At 44.1% G+C, this 27140-nt stretch overlaps 2 protein-coding genes across 9 annotated transcripts in view; one reads left to right on the forward strand and one right to left on the reverse strand.

Annotated features, from left to right (window-relative positions):
• Positions 1–27140, reverse strand: part of C8H7orf50 (chromosome 8 C7orf50 homolog) — a 128539-nt gene that overhangs the window by 50959 nt on the left and 50440 nt on the right. The window lies entirely within an intron of this gene.
• Positions 1–27140, forward strand: part of GPR146 (G protein-coupled receptor 146) — a 48842-nt gene that overhangs the window by 17077 nt on the left and 4625 nt on the right. Inside the window, exon 2 of one of the 2 annotated variants that reach the window (XM_054210450.1) lies at positions 6445–6487. The gene's annotated coding sequence lies outside the window, so the exon portion shown is untranslated. Of the gene's footprint in view, positions 1–6444; positions 6488–9049; positions 27125–27140 lie in introns of those variants that run through there. The other variant, XM_054210451.1, reaches the window with a different exon arrangement.

A 27140-nucleotide genomic window follows, 5' to 3' on the forward strand; every position in this document is an offset into this window, starting at 1 on the left:
CAGATATTGAACACTGAGGAAACTGGGCCCACTGCAGATGAAACGAGAATGGATAACTGTAACCACAAAAAGGAATTCTTTACCCGTTTGAGTTAAGCAGCGCTTTCCAAACTGCGGGGCGCTCGCTACGAGCAATATGTGTCTTGTAAGCGCTGCCAGAAACCTGAGCACCTTCTCCCAAGCGCTGCTGCTGTTAAAGCCGGTGCCTTTGGCAGGAGCTCTGTTTGAGGACTTGCAGAATACTGAAAAATAAGCTGTTGCTTCTAAACAGAAGAAATAGTTAGCTCGCTCAAACCCTTAGCTGGTTTTTTTTCTTTCGCTCCCAAAGAGACGCTTAGCTCTGACTTGAATATCGTATCTCAAAATTAAGCCAACAGCAAAGAAAAGGAAAGGGAAGTCTGGAGAATGGAACGAAAGCGTGTTTACTCTGCAAGGTAAATCAGGGGAACGGCCAGAAGGGCAGAATTATAAATCTAAATGCTCAAGTCTCCAAACAAAACATTAAAACATCAGGCTCAGGCTTCCAAGAGCAAACCCTGAAGAGCACAGGTCTGACGGTCTGTGTCTAGTCCTCCTGCCTCCACGCAGCTCGGGAGGAGGTATTTACAGCAAAAGAAACGGGTGGGCTACTGAGAACTGTGATGTGGCAACGTCAGCCCCACCACTTCCTCCGCCTTGCAAAATCTTTTCCATCAGAACAACACCTTCCGCCCATCCCCGGCTTCTCCATTCATGAGCTCACCGCCCTCTCTCCTGCCTTCCTTCTACAACCCTCACCTTGGTAATGCCGATTACTACTGAAAGACACAAAAATGGCTTCTCCTGTTCCGCCTGCCAGTGTCCCTGGGCCACAGCGTTGCCCAAGGTCATTTGGTCATTTTCAGTATTTGAAAAAATAGGTCATTTTCATTTTCAGGTCATTTTCAGTATTTGAATGCAATTTCCTCAATACTTTTCCAATCCGTAAAATCCGCCTGACAATTAGAAGCGGCTCCGCAGACACCCCAAGACCAATCCGCCTGCATCTTTGGATTTTTATCCCAACAAAAATCTTGGATTTGCCAAACGCAGCCCCGCGCACACACATCCCGTCCCAGCAGGTGCTGCGGGGACCGCGTGTGTTCCCGACGGCAGCAGCACGGCACCGATGGACCAACTGCCCCAAAATACCTTTGGGAAAGTGTCCCAGCCCCCCGACTTTCCGTTTAGTCTCTCTGGGCATTTATGAATAAACAAGTAAGAAAATTTACAAAATACCACTGCAAGCTGGCAATTCTAAAAAGTGAAAGTCAGGAATGTAATTAGTCCATGAAGTTTCTATGCTTAATTGCACAAGGTTTCTACAAATTAGAGCTTCGTTTATGTAACAAGTAAATGACAAAAACCTGACAGGACACACTGGAGATGTAGACTGACCTGCAGTGATGGGGTAAACATGCAGCCCCCCCCCCGCCATCTTGGGTGATTTTCTATTTTTTCTGCTATGTCTCAATTATATTTTTTTAAACAGGCCACAGCCATGGCAACGACTGTTTATTTTTTACATTTTTAAAGCATGCCATCGAATATCTTCAGAAAGGATGGGGCACAGCATTTATTCTGCCTACTTACTCTGGGTTAAGTTACTCTTAAAAAAAAACAAAATTAAAAAAACCCAACAAAACCCAACAAATAAGCCCCTGCTCAACTGCTAAGCATGTGAATTTCAACAGGAGACAGAAAGCCAAAGAAGAGCAGGGAGTTGAGAGGAGAGGACACACATTGTACGTATGAACCTCGACCTGAGAAGTTTAGCGCTATATTAAATTTGTCTTGTCAGGGAAATTAAGATTTCTATAATGCAACAAGTTAGGCTAAGCTCCGACACTAATATTCGCAGTGACTTTATTGCGGAGAGCAGACGTAACGGCTACAAGACAGCAGTGAAGGCACCGAGTATCTGCCACTACAAACGCCGCCCGAGCCACTACAGGTCCTGCCTTTCTGCCGAGCTACGCGTGCTGTAAGCCGGCGTAAAAACATTAATTGAGAAGCACATCAAGTCGGGCTTGTCAGCCCTAATATTTTCTGGTGATTTGAACAAGGCCAGAGAATGAGATAAGCATCTTTACAAATCCAGTTGGCTTTACTTCAAACCCAAGAGCTCGTTCCTAAGCTGCGCAAGGACAGGAGCTCCCGTAAATATCCCAGTTTGACTGCAAAGCCAGCCCAGTTCTCAACATCCTCCCTCCCGAAACCCGGCTGCAGCACCGGCTTTTTGGGAGCTCGCTGTACAACGTGCAATTATTTTTCTAAGAAATTATTTTTGCATCAGAGCCATGCTTGTCTTAAGAACAATCTACCATTCTTTATTAAAAAAGTAGTGGTTTTTTAAGTTTACGCTAATGAAGTATTTTCATGGGCACTCATGAGTTAAAAATTATTCCAGCTTTCTTTGCAGGTTGTTTTTTTTTTTCTTTTTAAATCAAGCTGGTAAGCACTCCCAATTTACCAGTGCAAATCAGCTTAATTTGCTGAGGAGCTAAAACTTGGAGCGAACAACGGTATTTTCAAAACAAATACATCAAGTTAAAGCGAGGGCAGTTGTGGTTCATCTGCATCGTATGGCTCCAGATTTCAAATCTAAGCTAAGGAAACAGAGGTTATGACATCCCGCAGCTGGGACAAGTCCTGTTCACAAAGCGGCGTTAAATCAAGACCACTTGGCCAGTTCAGGCGGTTGCTTGTGTGGAAGCGAAAGATCCCCCGAGAGCATTAAAAAAAAGAGAGGTTTTGGTGTCCCCGCCAAACCCCCTTCCTTCACCGAGTGCTACCAGCGAGCGAGTTCCTCCAGAGCAGACGAGCGGGGAAGGCCGCTGCCAAGTCATTCCTACTCGCTTATTTACATCCCATCACACACAACGGGAATTAAGCGCTTTGCAAAACACACGGGCAAGTTAATTACAAAAGCTTTTCCCATGCTAGGCAAATGCCAAGCAACTGAGCCCGGTTAGTTTTCCGACACATCAGTTTGGTGAGTTCACAGTTTGTTGAGCCCGTGCCCCATCCCACTACGCAAGAGCTTCTGTCCCCTCCCCGGGGGACACGGCGGTGGGGACACACGGCCGGGAGCCTCAGGGACTGCGGTACGGAGCGGGGAGCGGGGAGATAAGTGTTATCATTCAGTCTGGGAAACGGGACAGAGAGAGAACTGGGTCTGCAAACATTGTTTTCCAGTAGCATTTTAAGATCTATTCACTGACACGATACGCACTGATAAAGTACCTGAGAGCTGATGTTTTCATTTATAACAGATGAAAAAAGTTTGGTTGCTAAATTTTGTGAGATAATACTGGTGGCTGAAATAGAGGGACCATTCGCTGCTTCCCCAAACACCAGAATAGCTTTTTTTTTCCTTTTTTTTTTTTTTTTTTTTAAGTAGGGAGGAAGCATGAAACAGTAGTACTGATTGGAGTCTTTGACGACGCTCTCTGGATGCCAATGTCATGCTGTGTAAACATGTGGATCCATTAGACAATTGTTGGAAGCAGTGACTTCTAAATTTGATCTAGTGATAGGACTCATGCTGTTTGGAAAAAAAAAATTAAAATACAGGGTTGCGAAACCACAGAAGGAAAACGTTTCAGACCTGTTAAAAAAACCAAAAAGTACAATGTGAACACGGCTGTACTGCATGCCCTGCGGATCTCGGCCTCGGGAGAGTCGTGACAGACCGAAAGAGAGACCCGAACTCTCGGCTCTCCAACCGTTCAGTAAGTTTATAAAATGTATTCCAACCTGGAAGGATAAAAACATTTTCAGAGAGAAGAATTTATATTCGCATGCAGAATATGAAAGATTTTCCTTGCTAAAAGACAACCTGCAAAACTGGTTTCTATCTGCTTCCACATTTCCAGTGCACGCGGCTGCCTGAACTAAGGACTCACTTATCTCTCTCATTTTTCTTAATTAGAGCACTGCAAAACTTTAGGTTGTGATTCAGAATTCTATATGATTAACAAAATACATGATTTGTATTTGTTAGAATATAAAACACAGGCCTCATGAATTAAATTATACATGACATATAACATTTAAGAACGCGCTCCGTTCTTCCAGCTATCTAGAAACACTACGCTCGTTCTTGTCCACGCTACAACTTCATTTCAGACTGATCAACCAGCTTTTTATTCCGCTCAAGTTGCTTACATTAAAAGACAAAACCCGGTGGGTTCGCCTCCCAGCGAAACTGCAAACCCACTTTAAGGCTGTCGCTAAAAAACCTCGTTATTCATCGCTGGGCTTAGAGCCGGGCAGAGCCGCGTGTGCCGCTCAGCGTTCCAGTTAGGATTCACGTTGTGATTTAATCATTCCTCCGACATCGTTTACTACATAAAAGAAACTGCGCTTCAACACCGAGGATCGGAAAGCAAGAGAATCACATCAATCCAGAAGAGCGAGGGAGTCCCTCAGGAGGGAGGCAGGCCAGCAGATCCATGTTCTCCGGGGAACCCGGAGCCGGTCAGCAGCTTCTCCTGGGTGGCCACTGTGGGCAGAACCTTTCTCCAACCCACCCCAAGGGCTCCCTGAGCCCACGACAGCGGTCCCCATGATGCACATCTCCATTCTGCACCTTGCCATGCGTATACGTAAGTCTGTGCAACTCAGCCAGCTGAATTCAACGACAAGTCACACGTCTAGTTCTAGTCATACCCATCCACACGTGGGTAGGAGGCCACAGCCACCACCACAGCACTGAAGGACTGCGTTGGTCAGGAGAAGCCATCTCCTACGGCCTGTCCCTCCAGGGCTGGAGCTCCTGGATGTATTAGAGCTGCTCCACAGGAGAGGTATCAGCCAGACCTTTTCACATCCACCAGTTTAACTACTAAATCCTCCTTCCCACCTAACACACGCAGGAAAAGAGCTCTCCACGTCCATTTTCTGCTGTAATGCTCAGGACAGCTGTCTTGCAAGGTCCTTGGATACAACTTAAATACGTATGGAAGTATAAAAAGAAAATCTGCTGTTTCTTTGCGTGAATTTGTGGCACTCATTTTTGTGTTTGAGAAGAAAGGCCAGCCAGGGACTGTGACCCTCAGCCAGCCACCACGGCGTGGTCTTCAGACCACAAAGCCGGTGTTGGTTCATCTCCACCTGCGTGACACATCACAAGTCCCTTTCCCTTAAGATCAAGACCACATAATAACAGCAGTTTGCGCTTCTATTTACTATTCTTCATCAAATTATGAAACCGAAATTACAAGCAAAATCCCGGCTGCGCTGTTTGTTTTTGCTGGGTGCCCCCACGGCAGCCACGGGCCGTGGAACGGGGCAGAGAGGGGCCAAGCGGAGCCAGGAGCTTGGGGCTCTGCAGCGACCAGAACCGGCGCTAACAGCAGAGAAAAGGGGAAGGAAAAACATGCCCCAGAAAGAGATCAGATCTTTTACAGACCATTATTGCACCTCTCAATAAAGCTTCAATATAAAAAGAATGAAGTGGCACAGGCCGCTGTCTTAAACCAGCTTTTTCCCCAATAAAGTATTCTGGTTCCTTCAAAATTCAGTCATAATTAAGTACCCTTGAACTAATTAATCTTTCTTTTTAGGGGAAAACTCATCTATTCTTAAAAGTTACCTTGTTCTCCAAATATTACTGTTCAATCATTTATCTACGCTCAAACACTTAAACCTATTTAATGCCTATATATATGTATATATATCTATTCTTTCCTTTTACCGCAACACACAGGGAAATTAGTGCTTTACTTCATTTTTCTTCTCCTTTAGATAAGTTACGTCTGCGTATTGAAATACTGATTGCAAATTTTCAGCGGTCAGATATGTTATACTTTTCTTTTTGTAATTTAATATACTTGTTCTCTCTATTTCCCCCCCCGCAGTGTGCAAAGGAGCAAATACATATTCGGCAACCCAAGTGAATTAGCGTAACGCAGTATGCCAAAGCCACTACTTCTTACAATCACAAACCAAACTGACATTTATCATAGTATCATATTACACGACAAGTATTTCATACCGGGACTGTTACGTGTCAGTTTTAACCCACCAGACATGACATTTTCAGCGAGGAGAAGGAAGTTATGTTTCTATTTTTAGATCAATCTACGGCTTTTATTCAAGATCCTCAATTGACCTCGCAAATGTCACTAAAAGCATCAACGCCACTGCGATACGTTAATTCTGTCAGCTCTCCAGCCGCAGTCAGCTCGGCCCACGCGGCCACTCAACACCAACCACCACGAACAATTACGTTATAGATTTTCTAATCACGGGATGAAAACTTTGTGTGTTGTAAATGCTACAGAGAGCGTGGTACAGGGAGATGTCAGACAAAAAAAATAACAGCGATCTGTATTTATCAGAATTGATGACATTTGAATTTCTTTCAACGACCTACGAACAACTGTTTCACCTTTTCTTTCTTTTCTTTTCTCCTCCCAGTGGCTCAATCTCAGACGGAACGTTCTCCTGGGCTGCACCTCCCGTAAGTACACCTATAGCAACACGCTGTGACTACTGCTGTGTATGTCTGTTTCGCTAACCTACAACAGTGCAAATATTTACCAAAGTTGGGAGTTCTAGACCTGCTATTTACTTCTGTGAAAAGGCAGTGGGTCACCGAGGCCTCACTGAGGAGTTAGCTAAGGCAAGCAGTAGTCACTCCCAGACCGTCCTTCTGCTCAAAGATCACAAACCGGCCACCTAAGGAGTCTCATACAAAGACACAGCCAATTTACTACGTCTTTAGAGGTTTGTGAAATCTGGACTTTATGGAAGTGTCCCATGATCTTGAGGCACTCCAGGGCTCCTTGCCAGGCAGGGCAACCTCTGTCATCCAGAAGAGCTGCAGAAACAGACCGGAGGAACATCAGCACTCCGGAGGTTTAACTGCCGTTATTTCTGCACACTGCTTGCCAGTCCATGTGCAGAAGGAACGCAGGCCGTAATGCTCTCCCCACCACCTCTACCATCAGGCCATCAGGACAGTTAAAATGGTCTGAAAGCCCACAGCCCACGTTAATGATTTTCATACATCGACAAGGGCCCATCAAGGAGAAGGGGAAAGGCAAAACCAACACCCAGTCATGGAATCGCAGAATGGTTTGGGTGGGAAGGGACCTTTAAAGGCCATCCCAGTCCAAGCCCCTGCCATGGGCAGGGACATCTTCAACCAGATCAGGTTGCTCAGAGCCCCGTCCAACCTGACCTGGAATGTTTCCAGGAATGGGCCATCTCCCACCTCTCTGGGCGACCTGGGCCAGCATTTCACCGCCCTTAGTGTAAAAAATTTCTTCTTGATGTCTAGTCTAAATCTGCCCTCTTTTAGTTTAAAACCATTACCCCCTTGTTCTATCGCAACAGGCCCTGCTAAAAAGTTTGCCCCCCCCCCCTTTCTTATAAGCCCCCAGTCCCGCTTGGGCTAACTCTGCAAGGAAGCCACACATTTAAGAAAGCCAAAGAGATTAAAAGGAAAGAGGCACAAAGCTCATTTTTCCCTAAGTGGCGAACACCATTCATGTGAGCACTGGTGGTGCAGTGACCATCAATGCTCGAGGGTGTATTTGTGTGCAGCCTGAAGAACATGCTGGAGTGCAAGGGCTGGCACCTGCTCAGCCTGGTGGGGAGCAGGTCACTTCTTCACCCCAGGCTAATTAACGAGCAAAGGACTAGAAGCCAGGAATTACTTAATGTTAACAGCAGCTCTGCCAGTACTGAGTGCTGTTCTGCTGCTCTCGGCAAGTCACTTCATCTTTTTCATGTCCTCCTACGGACCATGAGCAAAACATTTTTTGTGCCCAGTGCCCATCTCCCCCGTGTTTCATTCCCAAGTTAATATTCTAGTCATGAATGCACCGCCTCCCTTTGATAAAGTACAGTCAGTATCAATAGGTAACACTTTTAAAAAACTTCTTTCCAACTATTGTGAAACAGGAGCTGCATGTTTATGGAGTAGTTATTTTTTATGTCAGTTTACCATAGGGCCTCTTTAGCTACAAGCTCAGCTTAGAGCGGGAGGCCCCGAGGCATTTTTGGGAATGGAAACTTTTTGAGTTCAGCTCTTAACAAATTTCCAGCCCGCAGTATGTTTTTCATTAGTCTACATGGTGTTATAATAAATGATGCACTTCCTCTTTCATTTTATGATTTTTTTTAAACATGCAACAATTTTTCTGCGTCTGGTTTTTATTACTTTCAATATACTCAACCGCACTAATCCGAGAGTCTCTGTATAATGACAGAAAGGATATATCGAGCAAGGCATCAGCTACAGCGAGACAAGCTTCTAGCTTAAATTCTTCACTGAAGGCTGATCATAAACCCATCGCATGTATGCAGCTCCGTGGACAGCCGTCCTTCTAGAGGCCATTGCTAAAAAAATAAAAAGTCCGTTTTCTCAAAACCTAGAGTTGGCCTAGAAAAGACTCCTCTAAGGTATATATGCCTGCAAGACACTCAACTAAAAAGGTCTGATCCCACTGGCCAGATAAAAAACATACAAAAACCTCCCTAAGCCTCCATGTAACAGAATTACAGAAAGGTCTTTTTTTGCATAAAGACCAACCTGATACTTCTCTGTATAGTTTTGAGCCCCCCAATACGGGAAAGCTGTTGATGAACTAGAGCAAGTTGAACGGAGGGACACCAGGATAGCCGGGGGCAGGAGCACGTGCCCTGTGATGAGGCTGAGGGAACTGGGCTTGCTCAGGCCGGAGAAGAGGTTTTGGGTGGACCTAACAACCACCACACTGCACCCACAAGAGGCTTATGGAGAAGACTGATTGAGGCTCTTTACAACGATGTATGGTGGGATAGAAAAAGACAATGTTGAAAAACAGTTAGATTCCAACATATACGAGAATTTATTATTATTATTATTATTTTTATCAATAGGACAATCAAGTGTTGGAACAGGTTGTCCAGAGGCTGCACAGTCCCATCCTCAGGATTTTCAGGTTGGAAGGGACCTTGGGAGGTCATCTCCCAGCCGATCCTGCTTTGGGCAGGAATTTGGCGAGATGACCTCCTGAGGTCCCTTCCAACCTGAATTATTCTATGATTGATTCAGTCCAGTAAAAAATAGTGAAGATTTTAAAGACCAGAAACAGAATGCCTCTGGAATTTATTCGGACTGTCTTTTTATCCTTTCTTGCTATTATAATAATAGTGGTTTGCTAATACTGTGGTGCAATAATTTTTTTTAAATAATCTTAGAAAAACAGCTGTGGATAGCGTTTAACCTCAGACTCTCAATTTCTTAATTGAAATCTTAATTGAAATCTTCCACCGATGGCTGTAGCTTTGAAGCAAAGTTGAGACAGGAGAAAAGAGGGCAAATGAAGTTTTACCTTAATGAGTTTTGGACATGCAATGACAACAGCCATCAATAAACTTCATAGCGAAACACCTGTGTTACAGTTTAAAGGCTTCTTTTTTAAACTCCTTCAGCTGTCTTTCCCTGAATGCAGCCAGTAGCGACGCTAGGTCTAATCTGTCCTAGGGTGAAGTACCAGGGTCCTCTGATTGTCACGTTGGATTCTTTGTATCGCAGTATAAATTGGCCCCAGCAAGTACAAACGTCCTTAGAAACAGCAGGTATCAGTGACCCAAACAATATCCCAAATATTTTAAAGCTAGCAGTATAAACAAACCATGGAATAAGGGACACAGAAAGTTTCTAAATAAATAAATACACCAAAAAAAACCCATTTCAGAATGGGGTTCTGCCATTTCAGAATTTAAGTCTCCCTCCTAAAAGCACAACTACCCCCATTTAAATCAAGCCAAAGCTCTTTGCGCCATCCCGTCGTACCCCAAACTAGCTCAGTGAGCTCCGCAGGAGGTCGAAAGCAAATCAAGAGCAAATATATAGTTGATAGACACACTTTCTTTAAGAAAACCTTCTTTCTGTATTTCCCCTCTACACATAATTTTCAATAAGAATGTGTTCCCGGGGGCTGACAGCCGCAGGAGAAGCAGGCTACGCCACCAAGGAGGGATTCCAGTCAGACATCGCCATGCCAGCGTACTGCGTTTCATTTACAAACCTTTGATTTCTAAATGACTGGCAGTTCAAAGTACACATTAAACACAGCTACTTTTGCTTATGTATGTAGAGATTGTTAGAGATTAAGCCGCTTTTTAATTAAAGACTTAAGCGGTGTGAGTTTGTGATACCCTTTGAATTCGGTTTACGCAGATACACGTTCCATGATCACGCGGCAGCGCACTTCAAATACAGGCAGAATCAAAGAGATCTTCCTGAACAAAGCGAAGGAAAGCTCCTTTGTGGGATGGTTTGAAGCTGGGTACTACTCATCTGTCTTATACGGAAAAATCATATATTTAGCTGGAAAAAGCATTCTAAAACACTTCAAAAATAAACAACAGCACCGCAACCAGCCCGGCGAGACAGAACCCCCGGCCAGCCCAGGCCTATTAATTTCCGTGGGGTTTTGTTCTGCCTCTATCTATGCATCTGCCTGCCCAAAGTTAATTTGCAGTACCAAGGCCTAAACCAGATAATTTAAAAGCATTCTGGACTCAAATAGCCAGAGCTTTAAACACAGAAATGGAATTATTTCTAAGTAATTTTTCTCTCAGTGTCATACTTTAGAGCGACCGGAATATGAGAAGTACCCTGTTTCTCCACTATTCAAAGATTCTTTATTTTCTTTTTTTAAAGGAAACGCAAAGATTAATTTAAAGCCATCTGATGAAAATACCTTAATATTTACCTTCGTATTTTGTTGTAATATATAGTGAATTCAAGTGAAGTGATTTCAAAAATTATCCAGGATGCTTCTCATTTCAAGATGTTAAATATTGGCTCTTACAAATTTCCATTACACATTGTTTGACAATATTTGCTGCTCTGGACTACACGAACTGATTTTTAATTCTTACAGAGGTAACGATAATAAAATTTGTAGAAGTTGGGCACAGGTGACATTTTAGAATTTCGTACTTATTACAAGGCTCCCCTTCCCAGGTCATAAAGTTTAAGTGTAAAAAAATAGTTAGAACTGCTAACTGGACAAATTCTCTCTATCTTTTTTACCTATTGTATCATCAGTGCCAAAGCAAAGGGTGCTGCCCAGGAACAGGTACCCAGCTGGGACGCTGGGGGACGGACGCCAGAGCACGGCTGCAAAGGCAAAGGTTAACAGCAGCACGGGGTGATTAGCATGAAAGCACCGTTCCTGGAGCTTCACCTGATCCTAAAGGAAAGTCTGAGCACCCTTGTAAAGATCAGGTTTCCATTTTCAAACCATTTCTTCTACTTCTTTAATGTTAACAACACGAATATTGCATACAGAGAAATCCGAAAAATAAGAAGTAGTAGAAACCAAGATGCGTCGGACTGCTTCAGCAATAAGGTATAGATCCAGAGTAACCAAAAAGGCTTGAACCTCAAAATGGGCAACCGAGAGCTACGGCTGGCTCCTGAATTTTACCCGTTTTTTTGTCTGGAGACAGTGGGAGGCATCTCCCTTAGCCAGGAAGGACAAACTATCCAAGTCCGGTAGCATTCCTCGAGCAGCCCCGGCAGGCAGCGGTTATTGAGCAGAGGTCATTCAGCGGGTCTTTGTGCCGCTGCTCCAGCTCCAGTTGGATTTACTGGGAGCTGCTTATGTAACTACGACAAAAGAAAATACCCGTTTCTGGGCTGTTTCCCTGCGCGAGCTGCGGGCTGCCCGAGGAAGGGGCAGAATTCGAAAGCAGTTTCCCTTCTCTTGCTCTTTTGGGCGTTTCTCTTTGAAGCGGCACCCGAAGCGGCTGCTCATTCCCCAGGGCTGTAGGTAGCCTTTAAAGCCGTACTTCCCACCCTGCCAGCTTAAGTACAAGAAACATACAATTAATTAAAGCAAGTTAGTGGTGTTATTATTTCAGCCTTTTATTTCCACTCGGTGTCAGACTCTAGGACACAAGTTCTCTTTGTAGTAGGATTTCAGACACTGGAGAAAATGCTGAACTTTAAAGGACTGACGTGATATGGTTTGTGTAACACATGAACAATCTAAGCAAACCATTTAGCGATCGCTTAGAAGAAAAATTCCGTTTAAAATCTAGAAACAAAGAGTCGGACTCCACAAGGGCTCTAACTGCTTTGCAGTGTTACTGTGCTGTGTTTAACTGATGGTTTGTTTAACCCTTTGTTCTGACATACCTTTTTTTTTTAATAACTATTTTTTTTCCCTAAAAAGAAGAGTAAGCCTAAAATTAAATTTTATATGGAATGATTGCAAAGTAGACTGGCTAGGAAACCTGTTTGTTAACAGAGAAAGGCGCCATTTACCTGCCAGATGGCTGTAATGCAACAAAAAATGCATCTAATGCTGCTTATAATTAGTCCTGGCCAAACACCACATTACTGGTTTCCAAATATTTTCCTGGTGTGGAATGTTTGTAAACCATCCTCTTGCACTGCTGCCAAACTCCAGGAACACTCTCCAGGACAGTTTTAGTCCTTAACTAAAAAAATATCCCCACATTATTAAGAATTATTATGAAGAAAAGCTTTCAGTGAATCTGTCCTATTGTAATGGCTCTCTCCCATTTCCACATAGCGTGTATGTTGTTTATTTTCATTCTTTGAGCACAGGATTTTATAGCCATAATTATCTCATTTTCTCATAGTACGAACAGTTCAATTTTTATTCATTGAGGTCAACATTTTTGTTGCAGTCTTCCTCTGTTTTTTTTTCCTTCCCTTTAAAACTTGATATTAACAACAAATACGATAGATTTATGCTATCCAAATACCTGTTGGGGTAGAGATTTATTAATAAATTGTATTTTCAAGTGAACATAGATCAAAAGTGGCAATAGTAAAATGGACAGCTGGGGAAATTATGTTTTAACTCCATTTCCATTCTCCACATCCTTTAAAAGAAAGTTTTTCAACTGCGCAACCTCATCTTAAAAAACATTTTTGTGCAGGGATTTTCACTAAAATCTGGGGGGCTTCAAGAAGAGATGTTCACTCAGGCAGATTTCAGAAGCTTGGAGCGCTTCATGGGCAGCTGGCGCTGAAATCCCGGCGCATGCAATCTTGCTGCTTTACATCCTCTCTAAAGGGCGGAAGGGCGGGAAGGCTGCATCCCAGCATTTGTTAAGGAAGAGAGTAAGGCCCTGGACTTTTTCCCTTCTTATACATCTCCTCTCCTGTTTCTGCTGGCCTGTAGTCTGCACAAACGGAGCCAGAGGGTTAAAGCCCTTCCTCCATCCCCACCACGCGGGGTCTGCAAAGGAAAGAGCTGCTGAAAGCCTGGTGACAGGAAAAGGTCAGGAGCAGTGTATTATATTCTGTATGTTTGGATTAGCCCACAATAGCTAAATAAACTGATTTAATGTCTAATGACATTTTCAAACAATACCTAATAAAATTATCCAAAGTATGCAGGGACAAAAGATGCACAGAGACGCCCCGGAACACGTCTCTCATCCATCCACACAAGCAATGACCTAACAGTGAATTTCAGCAGTTTGGCCATTCAAATTAGAGGTCAAACACAAAGGAGCCCAAGTTAAAAAAACCTACTGACTAGAAAAGACACAAACACTCCTGCCTTGCCCATTATTATCAGTCTCATTTGTACGCAACTCTCAGGTTTTGTCCTATGTTTTTAGCAGAGAAACACGCTTTTGAAACAGAATCACGGTCTTCTCAAAATGAATAAATAAAAGGCAGGCTACTGAAGCGCATCACAAGCTCTCCGTACTTTTGGAAAGCTTCTCTGAATTAGCTGGGTTAGCAGGTCTGAGGGATTTTCGCTAAAATCCACACCAGGCTCCTGAGTCACGTCAGCAGGGAAGGAGCTGGGACGGAGCCAGGTGCCATCGCTCCTCTCCCAGCCTGGTTCCCAGCGTTCCCGCTCCCGCCGGGATGGAGCTGGCACAAGGGAAATAACCTTGATGCCCCACTCTCAGCAGCAGGAATTCACTGCCAAGCCCCATATCAGGGTGCTCCTTTGCGCTCCGGGGGGAGACGGAGCTGGGGAGCGCAGCCCCAGGCGTCCCTCAGGGGCGGTGGCACATCCAGCCACCGCCGCCACCGGTGTCACCAGAGCCCGGCTGCTAGCCGCCGCCTTGGGAAGCTGGTTGGGTGTCTGGAAGCAGAGACGCCGGTTCCAAAGGCTGAGTGTGTCATTAATGGGGCTCCTACAATTCTGGTCGCCTTTTTAAAGTTTTCCAGCAAAGTTCTTACCACCTGAAATACTGTAGATTAAAGCAGATTAAAAAAAAATGAAAGGGACTAAAAATTGTGCTCATACAAAAGGCAGTTCTAAAGCAACTAATCCCAAATTTGCAAATAAGTCTTGCTTACTTCAGCTGATTTGCACATTCCATTTCCTTTTTTTTTTTTTAAAGTAATTACCAAAGCATTTTCAGACGCGCTATGACCAAACAGGAACTTGCTGAATACTCACACTAAGACACAACACAGATAAACAGTCCTGACTGGATCCCATTAATATCACATCCTCCTTCTACGCTCCAAACAGCAGCACTGAAAAACAAGAAGACATTATCAGTGGGGGTGGCTGCGTTCCGGGCAATGAGCGAGGAGACCTTTGCCCACCCCGCAATCTCGGCACCACATACCATTTGTGCTCCTCTGAAAGCACCATCATTTCAGCTTGAGAGAAAAGTATACCGAGGAGTATTTCTGATCATCCCTTCATATGGACAACTGTTCTTTATAGGCAATTTATACGTGGGTAGCAAGGGCCCAAATGCACACCCACTACTTCATTAATGCCTCAGTGATGCTTCAACAAAACCACCGCAGCTCATAAAAATAATATCCTGGCAACCACAGTCCTAAATAACTACTTCTACTTTAACCTTGTGATTTGTTTAATCCAGCTAAAGCACCAACTCTACCTAAGTTACTGTATAGAGCACGCCCAATAGCTGAGCCTTTGAAATTCATTATATTGCTGAACAAAATTGAACAGGACTTACTAGTTTTTTGTCTTATTTGGCTTCTGTAAGTAAAAAATATTACCAGAACTGTCTATCAGTTCGTATCAGATGTGTGCCGGAAACACCCGCATCTCAAACCTGTGGTGACATATTCATTTGAACCCCTACAAATTATTCCGTGAACAGAAATCTGCGCTGCTCAAATACAACTTTCGCATTAAGAGTTACTTCCGATTAGCAACTTTAGGACTGGGTGTTAATTCCATGGAACCACCAGCAACAAGAACTGGATTTAGGGGAGGATGGGCAGGAAACTGCCCTATTTAATTCGGCGCATTAACCAAGCCAATAGCAGCAGTATTCATCTGAAAACTAAGTATTAGTAAGTATTAATGTGAAAATTAAACTCCCAGGGCTTCGGTGATCCCTGCTGCTAGCGGAGGTGAAGGCAAGGTGCGTTAGGTTACAGCTGCATTTCACACGCGTTCCGGCCCCCGATCCACTGAACTTCTACCACGCGCACACAGAAACACGTGGCTTGTGTTTAAAGGCGTTTTAAGTATGGGCTAATTTTTGTGACGGGGCAGGTGACAGAAGAGGCCCCCCCCTCCCCGAGGCTGGCACTTGCTCACTTCGCTATGAGCCAGAGGGAAAAAAAATAACTCATCGCAGTAAACCTCAAACAGCCTTTTTCACCGCTTTCATCCCGTCCTTGTGCCTGGCAGGGCCCAGGCTCCGCACGCAGCCCCGTGGCTCTGCCATGAGAAACACCTGGGCAACTTCTACAAGTGAGGATATTGTTAAAATTTGGACCTTTTTGGTCAAAGCACCACAGTCTCCTCTGCCCCACAGTTACCCCGAGTTACTCCGGGCCATCAGCCCCACGTGACAGTTACACAGCATAACTGTGTAGGGGATTATGTATCTTTACATTCAAAAAAGCCTCGGGAAAAGCATGCTAGGCAAATCCGAGCAGGATAACGTGAAAACTAAGAGACTGTGGGCACCGCAGACTGAAAGGAGTGCTGGGGTGGCCCCAAGCAGTCGCCTCTATAAAACCCCGGGAGCAGCAGACTCCAAGGAGCCACGTTATTACCCTCTGCTCTCCCCCGGGACCCAAGGAGTCCTGTTCCATCTCCCCAGCTCGGCATTTTTCTCCTGCAAAAAGCCTACAGGGTAAAGTTTATGAGGTCTAGATTTCAAAAGGAAAGCACACTTCACCTTAAAATCTATGCCCAACTGTCACTGATATTTTCTCTAATGTAAATCAGCACAGTTTGGGGGTTTTGCTCTCGTGTTTCAAAATATAAACCATACATAACGGCTTAACCAAACCAATGATAAGCATAAAATATTACAACCCCTAAAAAAAAAAAAGGGAAAAAAGCATAATCCTGGGCTGCCCCACATTGTCTCCTCATAGAAACATTACTTCTGAGATTAAAGAAGTGCATGTTTATTTAACGGTTTGACCAATCCCCAACAACAGAGCGTTGAATGGAAAATGTTAACGTGGGACCTACAGAGAGAGCCACTATGATATAAAGATCGTAAATAGAGACTTGGGCTTTTTTCACTTTAATGTAAGCAATAAAAGCTTAGCCAAAAGGAACAAAAAAATAACTGAACTAGGCAAATACTTCGATTGTAAATACTGGCAATCAAAACAGTTCTCAGGTGTTAACCTAGAGTCTCTCTTAGAGCCCTGTTGTGAAGTTTTACCTGATAAGATACCATAAGAATAAAAATAAGCAACTCATGGCATAAAATAAGAGAACACGTGTATATTAGATACACTAAAGAAAATACACATGCTACATACATGCCTAACACGAACGACAGAAATTCTTCATTCATTTTAGGGGTCAACTCCTTTTTGGTTGGCAAGTAAAAGCATATATTACACTTCACTGCTTTGGGAAGGAAGGAAAACACATAAATTAATTCTTCATTACAGTTTAAAAAGGCAAATTATTTAAAGAGTGTTTGTATTCAAGCTGAGTAGACAGAATCATGACATTACACGCTTTTTATTCAAATGGAAAGAATTTACATTTACCTACCATCTCATTAAAGTAGGATGATATAGCAGTAGCGTTTTCCTTACATGTTTTCTTTCTTTTAATTAAAATGTTCCTTTTGAATGCTTAAAATAATTCTGAGGTTTACAGTGAAGTCTTTTTTAAAGCACACATTGGCTCTTTTTCAGGTCTAACATTGGTTACTGGCTAAACTCTCCAGGCTTTTGCTAAATAGCGTTGTTTCTCAAAGGTGGGAAGGGATGCGACTCCCGACAACCACAGCTGTGATGAGCAGCTCTAAAGAAGTATCAAATTCTACTAATGTAATATTTTGGCCAGTTTGGCTCATTTTGCTCCGGGTTTATTACTCTGTTAACGCGCACGGTTTTGCAGAATAGCTACTCCTACGGTAAAAATTCTTCTCTTGTAGCAGAAGAACTCTCCAGGTTTGATGGCAGCCGCGATTTGTCTCCCGTTAAGTAGCCACACTGAAGGCTGAGCTGCTCTCGAGCCGCAGTGACGTCCTTCCCCAAAAAAGGCCCTTAAAAACGCTTTTCCCGATGCCGGACAGGGGGTGCAGAGCAGTCCCCTGGCAGGATCGAGACCCTGTTTTCGCAGCGTCCCTCTGCGCCAGCGCAGCCCGGAGCTGAAGCTCAGCCCACTGAGTGTGTGTGTGCAGGGAAGTCCCACGTACGCAGAGCCGGTGCCACCACCGAGGGCGACGCAGCGGCGTCCCCGTGCCTTTGCTCAGCTCTGCCATTGCTGACTCCTACTAGGGAGAGGAGACAGCAGCGTTTGTGCTCAGCTCCCCGGGAAGAGGGTCTGACCTGATGGGCAAAACGCTTCTGCCCCACAGCGAGGGACCCCGAGGCAGCGCCTGCCAGGGGAGAGTTAAGGAGTTCACCTTTCCGATCGCTTTCGGGTTCCGACAGCCTAGAGACGATTTACATTAATGCCTATAAACCTTGGATCAGTGAAACTCAACAGCACCACGGTTAGAAAGCAATGTTCAGTGTTTAGGTAGCAGTTCTTTAGGAAAAACATCACTGTCCAAATTGTTTTCATGCTACTACTTTTCCCTGGTTGCCCAACAGAAAGTTACAGCAGGCTCTTTCATACACCTACCGACTGTCATGCTCCTGTACATTAGGCTGGATCTCTCGTTTACTCTTTCTTTATCTATTGGGTATGTGCTTTTAAGTTTTTATTAATTGCTCTAATATATGAGATCTCAGTGTTTCTGTGTATTAAATGTAGAAGTATAACAGTATAGCAGAGGAACTGATCAAAAGTTAATCTAATTAGTCTTTAATCAAGCAAAAAAGTTCTCAATGAAAGTGAGATACTTTGAATCTTCTATGCATAGCATAATAATAAAACATACAGCAAACCATACTGCAAAATATCACTGCAAAGCAGCTAAAAGCCACAGCAGTAACTAATTAACTAATTAATCACAATTAGTCTGCATTTTTGTTTCTATTATAAAAGAAGGTAAGCCAAGGGCAAGCTTCAAAACACCAAAAATTTCCTCATCGCTTTCAGCAGAAGCTTTGAATAAGCAGAATGACCGCTGTCCTTTCTAGCCTCCATACGCGTTTTTAGCGACGCTAATCACCACGATATTCGCAAACCTGGTTTCTACTGCACTTAGCAGAAGATCTACTTTCCTTCAGGGCTCCGGCAGCTGAACTTTGTGTCCTTTTTCTATAAACGCTAAAGCAGCATGAAAAGGCAGCTCGCCATTTCTCATGGCAGCGTCACGTCCTTCACGTATTTGATGGGCCCCATCATTCAAGTCAAAGCAGCAGCCCGTGGATTTCAACAGAAGCCGGGCTGACTCCCAAACGATGAAAAGAAGTTAATCAAATGTCTGGTCAGAGTGATTCATGTGAACGTCTATGTTTGCGGTCTGCGCATCAGAATGATTCATTTCACCTTCTGTGTGCAGGAGCTGAACATCAGATAAGGGCTTATCAGAATATTCCGCCTATTTTCCACAATCGCTAAAATGCGTAATGCTCATTTAAGTGAAGACAGGCTGGTAGGCTCCAGTGACCTCCCTACCAACTGGGGCTCACTGGTGGTATGCACCCTGTGCCTGCGTGGGCTACGTAAAAACAAAACCCGTTATCAATCATTACTAAGAAACTGGCTCTGTGACAAGCTAATTACTGCTCAGGATTCCACCCTTTAGCACAGGAGGAAGCAGATACATAAAATAAACTTATAATCAAGGCTCCCTACAGCTCCTGCAGTAACAAAATCTGCTACAGAAGTCGTGCTTTCTTCCTGTGGTGGACAAGATTATTATAAATGTGTGTACTGGTGGAGGACTGCAAGATAACTTAAACAAATCTGTTTAAAAACAAGACCAAGAAACAAAACCCAACCCAGTAATTGCCGAATGGCATGTGAATTGATACACTGCTATTAGTAAGCACTAGTATTTATTTCAGCGTCATTTATTTGGCTGTAGTCCCAGGCATTTGTACAAATCCTAGCCAAGGCTTCCCAAAATACCAGGGACAGAAGACCGTGGGCTAACAGGTGGCAGAGGTGGCAAACTCGAGGTGGAACGTCACGTGTGTTTCTCTAACGGGAGTTTAAAGAGTCCTGCTGTACAGAGTCCTGCTTTACAGAGGTTCCGGAGTCCTTTGCAATTTCTTCCCCCAAAACTACATCTGTTTTTTTGCCCTTGGAACCATTTCCCCAGCTTCATACTGATAAAACGGACCGATAAAACGACACCCGCTATGAATAACTGAGGAAGCATCCCTGTCCCCACGCCTGTGACAGTACGGCCGAGGACGCCCATCACCCAGCATCACACACCACCCAACGTCACACAACTGAAACCTGCCAAATGCTTTGCAAGCAGGAAGCATTAATGGTCATTTTTGGATTTGGGAGTTTGATGGAAGGGTCATTCCACACACATAGGTGCAATTAGGACCCTAATAAGAGAACCAGTAGACAATTTTGATAAATAAGGGGTAAAACCCCCTGTCACTGCTAAAGCGGCATGGGGAGCAGCACAGGGCAGGCAATACCTGGACAAATCAGACCCCATTCCTGTCGGAATGATGCCTCTTAATTAATTTCAAGCCCCGCGGTAAATGAAAACTCCTACTCCAAATCTTACAGTCTAACAATAGCCACCCGTAGATCAGCATTAAGATTGTGCTAGCCCTCCTGAAACGTTCAAGTAAAATATTTTATTCAGACATTATAAATGTAATGGTAAGATGCAATCAGTAAATATGAAAGTTCATCCAAGAGTCAGCTAGAAAATGGTATTTCCTTCACCAAGCGATAGAAATTAAAAGCCGCAGGAGTGTCAAGAACAAGATGTCTCAGACTTTTGCTGACAATTATCAGATAGATATCTGTTTATCTCCAACGGATGTGACAAATTTTGAAGTCATTTCAGCCTCAGTGCAACTCTGCTGGGCGCCAATTTTCCCCTTCAAACTCCAAACACAAACCAGTTTTACACTCCTTCTTATAAATGTTAGCTGAGAGAGAACTATGTCAATATTTCTGCATTTACTGGAAAGCTGGTCCCTGCAGCCTGAGCCTGCTTCACAAGAGTTTCCTACCCAGGCAACACGACGGCTTGTTGATCCCTCCCCGGCTCAGCTTTCACTGAGGTTTCTAATAGGAAATGGCATTATATTATAGTTTCCAGGAAAACCACCATCTGTGCCTCCTGTCAGTCTTTGCAACTGGCAGCAAAACATCCGTGGGGAATGTTTTCGTACTGCCAAACTTCGGCGGCGTTCCCTGTCACAAGCGCTAAGCCTGGGTGAAGCCAACAAACAGCGGGTTAAGATAAAAGCTGCTCTTCCCACCCGGCCAGCGCGTTTACAGAGCCGCTCCAGCACCTCCGCCGCTCCCTCCCTGGGGTAAATGCAGGCTGTAATACCTAGAACAGGGATAACTGTCCCTGGGATAAACTCAGTCTGCAATAACTAGAATACAGATAACCTGCATGCGTTTCGATTGGCAAGAATCTGTCTTCTTTACTGGAGTGACGCTGGTTTACGTGGGCCAGAAGCACAATGGTCGGTCCATATACATCCCTTACCTGGGACCCGAGCAACTCCAGAATGCTGGAAACGCGGAGATCCAGCCACGTGCTGTCTCCTAAGAGGTGCAAATGATCGGTTTGCACCTGTGATCTAAACAAAGAAATTAGCTAAACAAAGAAATCTACAATAAAACTGTCATGTAATTTTGTATTTTCTCAAATATTAAAAAGGCCTCAGCAGAAAATTTTAAATCCGTCTCCAAGATCTGATGATCTTTACCCAAAAGAAGGAACGGATGTATTTCATGAATGTGAAACATTTTTTCCCCAAAACCAGTCTCAACTGACTTGTTGTTTTACAGTTTAACTGTCTGTAGATACTGGGGGGGAAAACCCCTATAGTTAAACATTGATGATTACCATATCAGAAGGATCCTTGAATGAAATCACCCACACAGTGTATTCAATTCCTTAAGTCAGGAAAAATGAACGAAATACTTTCATGCTTTGTCCCACTGGTTTTTGTACCTACTGCGTAAACGTCCTAAGTGCCAGCTACTCTGAACATCAGCATCGTGACAGTAAGATGCTTTCCGAAGGTGCCTGTAATCCTTGTTAGATCCATGGAGCTGAAGTGTTTCATATCAAAAGAAACTGCAACTTCCATTCAGTTTTAAATTAAATGAAAATATTTGCTGTAGTTCCTGGGCTGGTGCGCTCTCCAAGAAACTGAAATTGTATGTTTTAATTAAGTCTGTGGGTTTCTGTGGCTCACCAGTTACAAGCACAGTGGAAATTCTGCCACAGGTTAGATTTTCTAAAAGACTCTTTCACTGAACCACTTAAAGAACTGAATATACAGAGCTACTTTCAGTCATCTTGATAATGAATTTTATTGAAGTTTGTTGCCACTTAGTTTTAAAGTCGGATAGCTGCATCAAACTCAGCTTCCAGTGCTCTGGAAACACGGAGCAGGAACTGCAGCAGAACCAATTGGCTGGTCGTGGTCAACACCCCGAACGGGGCCGTCTACTCTGCTGATGCTCAAAAGCTGTCACTTCTCCTGTTCCAGTTATTCCACTTCATAAAATCCAGAACTGGAAACATCTTACGAAGCCTATTTTCTAATACTACATCATTCTAATGATTCCTGTTATTTAATACACCATAAGTTACTGGAAGGGAATATGAATACTAGGAAAATTACAGGGGGTTGTTTTGCATGTAACTCAGTTTTTTAAGTATTACCTAGTGGATATTCCGGCATCTCAAAATTGTATCTCATTTCAGATACCCAGGCAGCTAAGGCTTGCAGACAGGTAACTGCGGTGTAAATTCATACCCTATCTTTAGAACTGCACAAAAATCAGATATTTCACTTTTTGCAGTAATAAAACCTTACGCCACAGCACATCTTTGATGTTTTAAAAGCCGGACTGTTCGAGAAAGGTGAATCCTTTCTCGCTGCAGGTAAATGTTAGAAAAGAAAAGAAAAGTCAGGTTTTCCGTGGAGAGGCTCTTGGGGGATCCAGCGCTGAAGCCGGGTCAGGAAGAGGTGGAGCAGGAGAGCAGTGGCACTCAGCTGCCGCTGGGACACAGAGCGTAGGGAATGATCCCACGCAGAGCCCCCACCAGCAGCGAGGAGGGCACGGCCACCCGCGACCCACCCCCGGGAAAAGGAGCGTTTACCTGGGGCGGCAGATGCGGGCGGCACAGAGCATCTGTGTCTGAACATGGAACTCCTTCCACACAAATCTTTTAATGCCGGGCTGTCTCCTCTCCACAGAACTTGGTCTCCCCAGTTTGCAGATAAATTTTATTTGCCTCTTCTACCCTGTAGTACTCGGTTATTACAACCTCCCAGACCACCGCCGCTGCCTACCAGATACAACGCTCTCTTAAAAACACCCTTTGGCAGGTTTTCATTATGATTTCCAGAGTAGCTGATCTTTTTGTCTTACTTTCTTGGAGTAGATTATCTGTTCTCATAAGCCTTAAGCTGCTTAAAAATTGAGGGGGAGAAAGAGAAAAGAAAAACAATACTGCTTTCCGTTTCTGATGGGCACACACGTTGTTTTGGGCAATCTATAAAGTCTGAAGGCAGAAGAAGTTCTTCAGTTCTAACCTAACATACAGAAGATGCACATCTCGAAAAACGGTTGCCATAACCTAAAATCAAGTTTTCGTCTCTTTCTCGCAAACCAAAGGAGCATCTGAACTGATTTGTGGATGCTTACTGATCCGAGACAGCAATTTCCAGAGACTTACTTCTGACACGGCCTCACACGAACTCGGATTCCAAGAGATGAACAATCAAAATAGAAACAGAGTGTGCAGCTGACATTCTTAACAGTTTTATATTATATGGAATTTTATGTCTGTGTGTATATATATATATATAAAATGGAATAACGTAAACAAAAGGTTAAAACAGAAAAAAGCACATCTCTAGTAGGTTGCCAAGAGGCCAGGGGCAGTAGGCAGATCATGACGGCAGAAGTGGGACGGGAATGCCCAGGCAGCGGCTCTGCAGATGATTTACCCCAAGGATGGTGCTTATAGAAGGAAAGAACAAGCAAGTGACAGCGGCTGCCAATAAAAAAAGGTCACTTAGCAAGTGAGAGAGGGGCCCACAGGAAGGAGTTGAGTTTCGAAGTGCTCTGAAGACAACAAATACTCAGAATTTCTGGAAAAGCAGCGAGTGAGCAATCTCAAAGGCTGGCCAAAGCAAGATGTGAAGACTGATTTCAGGAGCATGAGTATCTCCGTACTCAGTTCCACGTGTAACAGAAATACACCCTGGTAGTTTTTGAGAATTCAATTTTTACTGTTGACTCAACATGCCTAAGATGTCCCACGGGGAAGTAAGAGAGAAGTAAGAAGTGAAAGAGTCTCATACTCGGAAGCCCTGCGATAAGCCTGACATGCCATCTTCTATGTGTCATATGAGCAAATGACGATGGGAGGTGCAGCGTTAGCTGTAATGGAGTCATCAGGGAGAGATAAAGAGGAAAATAAGGGCTGGGTAGATGTGAAAAATAAGTTTAAAAAAAAAACCAAACAGGGGGAACTGTACGTAAGCATTTATGGCTGGACAGAAGGAACACTTAAGGAGTAACACTGGACCAAGGGGAGGCAATAAGCTGTAAAACCGGGACCTCCCAGCAGAATCAGGCAGGAGTAGGCAATAGCCGGATGGCATCAAAGGGCTTTTTAAAAATTCTTTATTATTGTTATGCTGCTACTAAAGCAAGTTCATACTGCAGGGCCAGGTTTAGAGGGAATGGGTTTAGAAAACCAAAAGCTGAGCCTCAGGACGAGGGTGAAACCAGGGGCAGCAGGAGCCCCGCAGCTCACTTGCCAACTCCTGCTCTTGCTTTTGCATTTCTGCTTTTTTAAAACATCCGAGACAGGGTTATATCCAACGCTACTTTATACATCAGTTATTCTTGTAATTCAGTCGTGGCTCCTTTCACGTTATATGGCGCTGAATTAACTACATTATAAAATGGAACCGATATAAATTATAACCATACCACCTGTCAAACTGGTCAATGATTGCACCACAATGGCAGAAATGATAGGGTTGGAAGGGGCCTGTTTTTCAGCCCAGCACCCAGTATCAAGCAGGATTTTCTTCTCCACTAATGCTAAAAGCATTTTATCTGAGCTGTATCATTATATTACAAACAGCAGCAACTGCACAAGGAAAGTACATTCTGAAACCCACTTGCCTGCACTGCTGCATTTTTTTCCCCTCACATCCAACCTGGGCAATCTAGTTTTACTTTTCTGTGTATCCAGCCAAATATACTGTTAATCCCCACGGTATGTATATAAGCTAGTAAGCCGAAAAACATGTCCTGTTGCCCAGCCCACGAGGTAGCAGCAGTGTGACCCTGCATTCTCTCGCACTCGAGAGCTCAGAGCGTTCCCCTTCAGGTACAACTCACTGCAGGTAGGCTGTTTTCCAGAAATACCAATCATCTGTCATTTAAAGTTTTCATAACTAATCCATAAGTAATATTTAGCGTGTCACTTTCAAAAAGCATCTTTAAAACCCCGATGAGTAGCTGACAATCCACCAAGTCCTGGTCGACGCAGCACTTCTGGCCAAACTCCCCAGTTTAGAGACTCACCTAATTGGCAAGAGCTTTATTAGCTACATATGGTTTATAATGATATTACAGCTTGTGAAAACACATATTGAGAGATTAGATAGTCTAGATAAGAGCTATTTCACATATAGACAGTAACAGAGAAGTAGATAAATCATTTATTGGCTAAACAAAAAATCTGCAGAGCAAGAGACGGTGCTACAGCTCGATAAAGGTTTGGGGTTTTTTAAGTCAAATAAAACAATCAGAGCATAGAATGGTCACGCTTGGAACAGTTAACCGACCTGCTCTGCAACTTAGTGCTGCGTTATGAATGAAAATGGCTGTAAAAACCTGGCTGCAGCTATGGGCTGTGTAATGCAACTAAGCAGCACTTCATTTATTCTCATTTAAGTTCATTTTATGCATCTTTTCTAAAATAATCTTTGCCAACAAGCGGTCTTAGCTTTTTGTGCTGTAGCACTGGAAGAAGTTTTCCTTAAGTATTTCATGCAAATTTGTATCTAAAGAAAACCACCTCCAACTTTTGTGACGTGTAAAGAAATTGGCTTTCGGCCAAGCGTCAGAACTCTGAAAGTACTTCTACCCCAACACCTTTCCTGCTTCCCCGTTTCCCCACTGAACTTCCCAGGATTAAAGTCCTTCTCGAGTTTTTTTTCTAAAGACTCGATGCCACAGTTTGGAACACACAGGTACCCACAGCACACACGCAATTCTACCCCTGGGCTATGTACCAAATAGGAATTTTCTGCCATTTGGGAGTTGCAGTGATTTTACAGTATTTATAATGAATTGATAACTACAAACCAAGCAGCACAGACCTTGCGTAAAAAAAACCAACCCTGCAGTCTGATAGAGTAACTCAGCCCAAACTGAGTAGCCATTTGTAGCATTTCTCTGGTATTTATTCCATCAACACCTCCTTAATTTTTAATTAAGAGATTTTTCTTTGGTGCTTATTTGCTACAGAATAACACCTCAGAATCTCTAAATATAAGACAAATTATTTCACAAAAGCACGGCAGCTCTCAGTTTTGGTTGTCAGCATCAGTTAAAAACATACTTTGAAGGTAATAACTTTAGTTCATTAGTCTGAGGAGTTTCCATATAAACAGCAGAACCACCACAGTACAAAATTCAGCATGTGATAAATGATCAGCCTACAGTTCAAGAAATTACGAATTGTAAAGGCGTAGAGAATCTAATGGATTGTAGTCACATCCATTAATTGTGAGTGACACGCAAATACTCTCAGAGCAATCGTCTTTTCAGCTTTTCAAGAAAGGGAACAGAATGGAATCCCGAAAACCACCACAAAATGAGGCTTGCGTCGTAATGCCTTTTCACAACGCCAAAACAATCTCCAAAGTAAAACGCTCAGAAACTTTTCCTCCTAGCACGTTACAGACTAGCTCACCTTCGCACGCAGCACGAGCACCCGCGCGCTTCCTAGTACAGTAATTTTTAAGTACTGATTGTTTAGGACGTACGGCCTATAAAAATGAAACCTCAGAGCTACATACTCTCACCCCAGGTTAAAAATAACCCCCCCCCCGCCCGCGCTCTCCACCGAGAGCCGCTGACTGCGCTGGCAGGGAATGGAGCTGCCTCTCCGGCGTCCCCGGAGAGCCCCGGCGCGGATGACAGACAACACCATAACAAACCCGCGTGCTCCCAAGCAGCCCGTGTATTTTAAGTAGTAAATCTGAAAGCCAGAGACCGAACCCAGCTGGCTCCGGAGCTCGCTCCCCTCCAGCGCGGGCGGCTGTAACGCGGGGAAGGGAGGAGCCTGCGCCGGCCACAAACTTGGGACTCTCTGGGAGAGGAAAAACAAGTGCGGGGCGGGCAGGGCGGCACACACGGCACGGCACGGCACAGCACGCTGCCCCGCCGCCCAGCACCATGTTCTCCGGCAGAAACAAGCCAGGGCTTTGGAGCCGGCGTCGTGCCTGGGAAACGCGGCTCAGCCGAGGCGCGGGGGTCCGGCTGCGCCGGGGGATGTAAAACCCGAATTGGAGGTAGGAAGGAGGGTGG

This window comes from Rissa tridactyla, chromosome 8 (assembly GCF_028500815.1).
Source record: "Rissa tridactyla isolate bRisTri1 chromosome 8, bRisTri1.patW.cur.20221130, whole genome shotgun sequence".
In the NCBI taxonomy this organism is placed as follows: domain Eukaryota; kingdom Metazoa; phylum Chordata; class Aves; order Charadriiformes; family Laridae; genus Rissa; species Rissa tridactyla.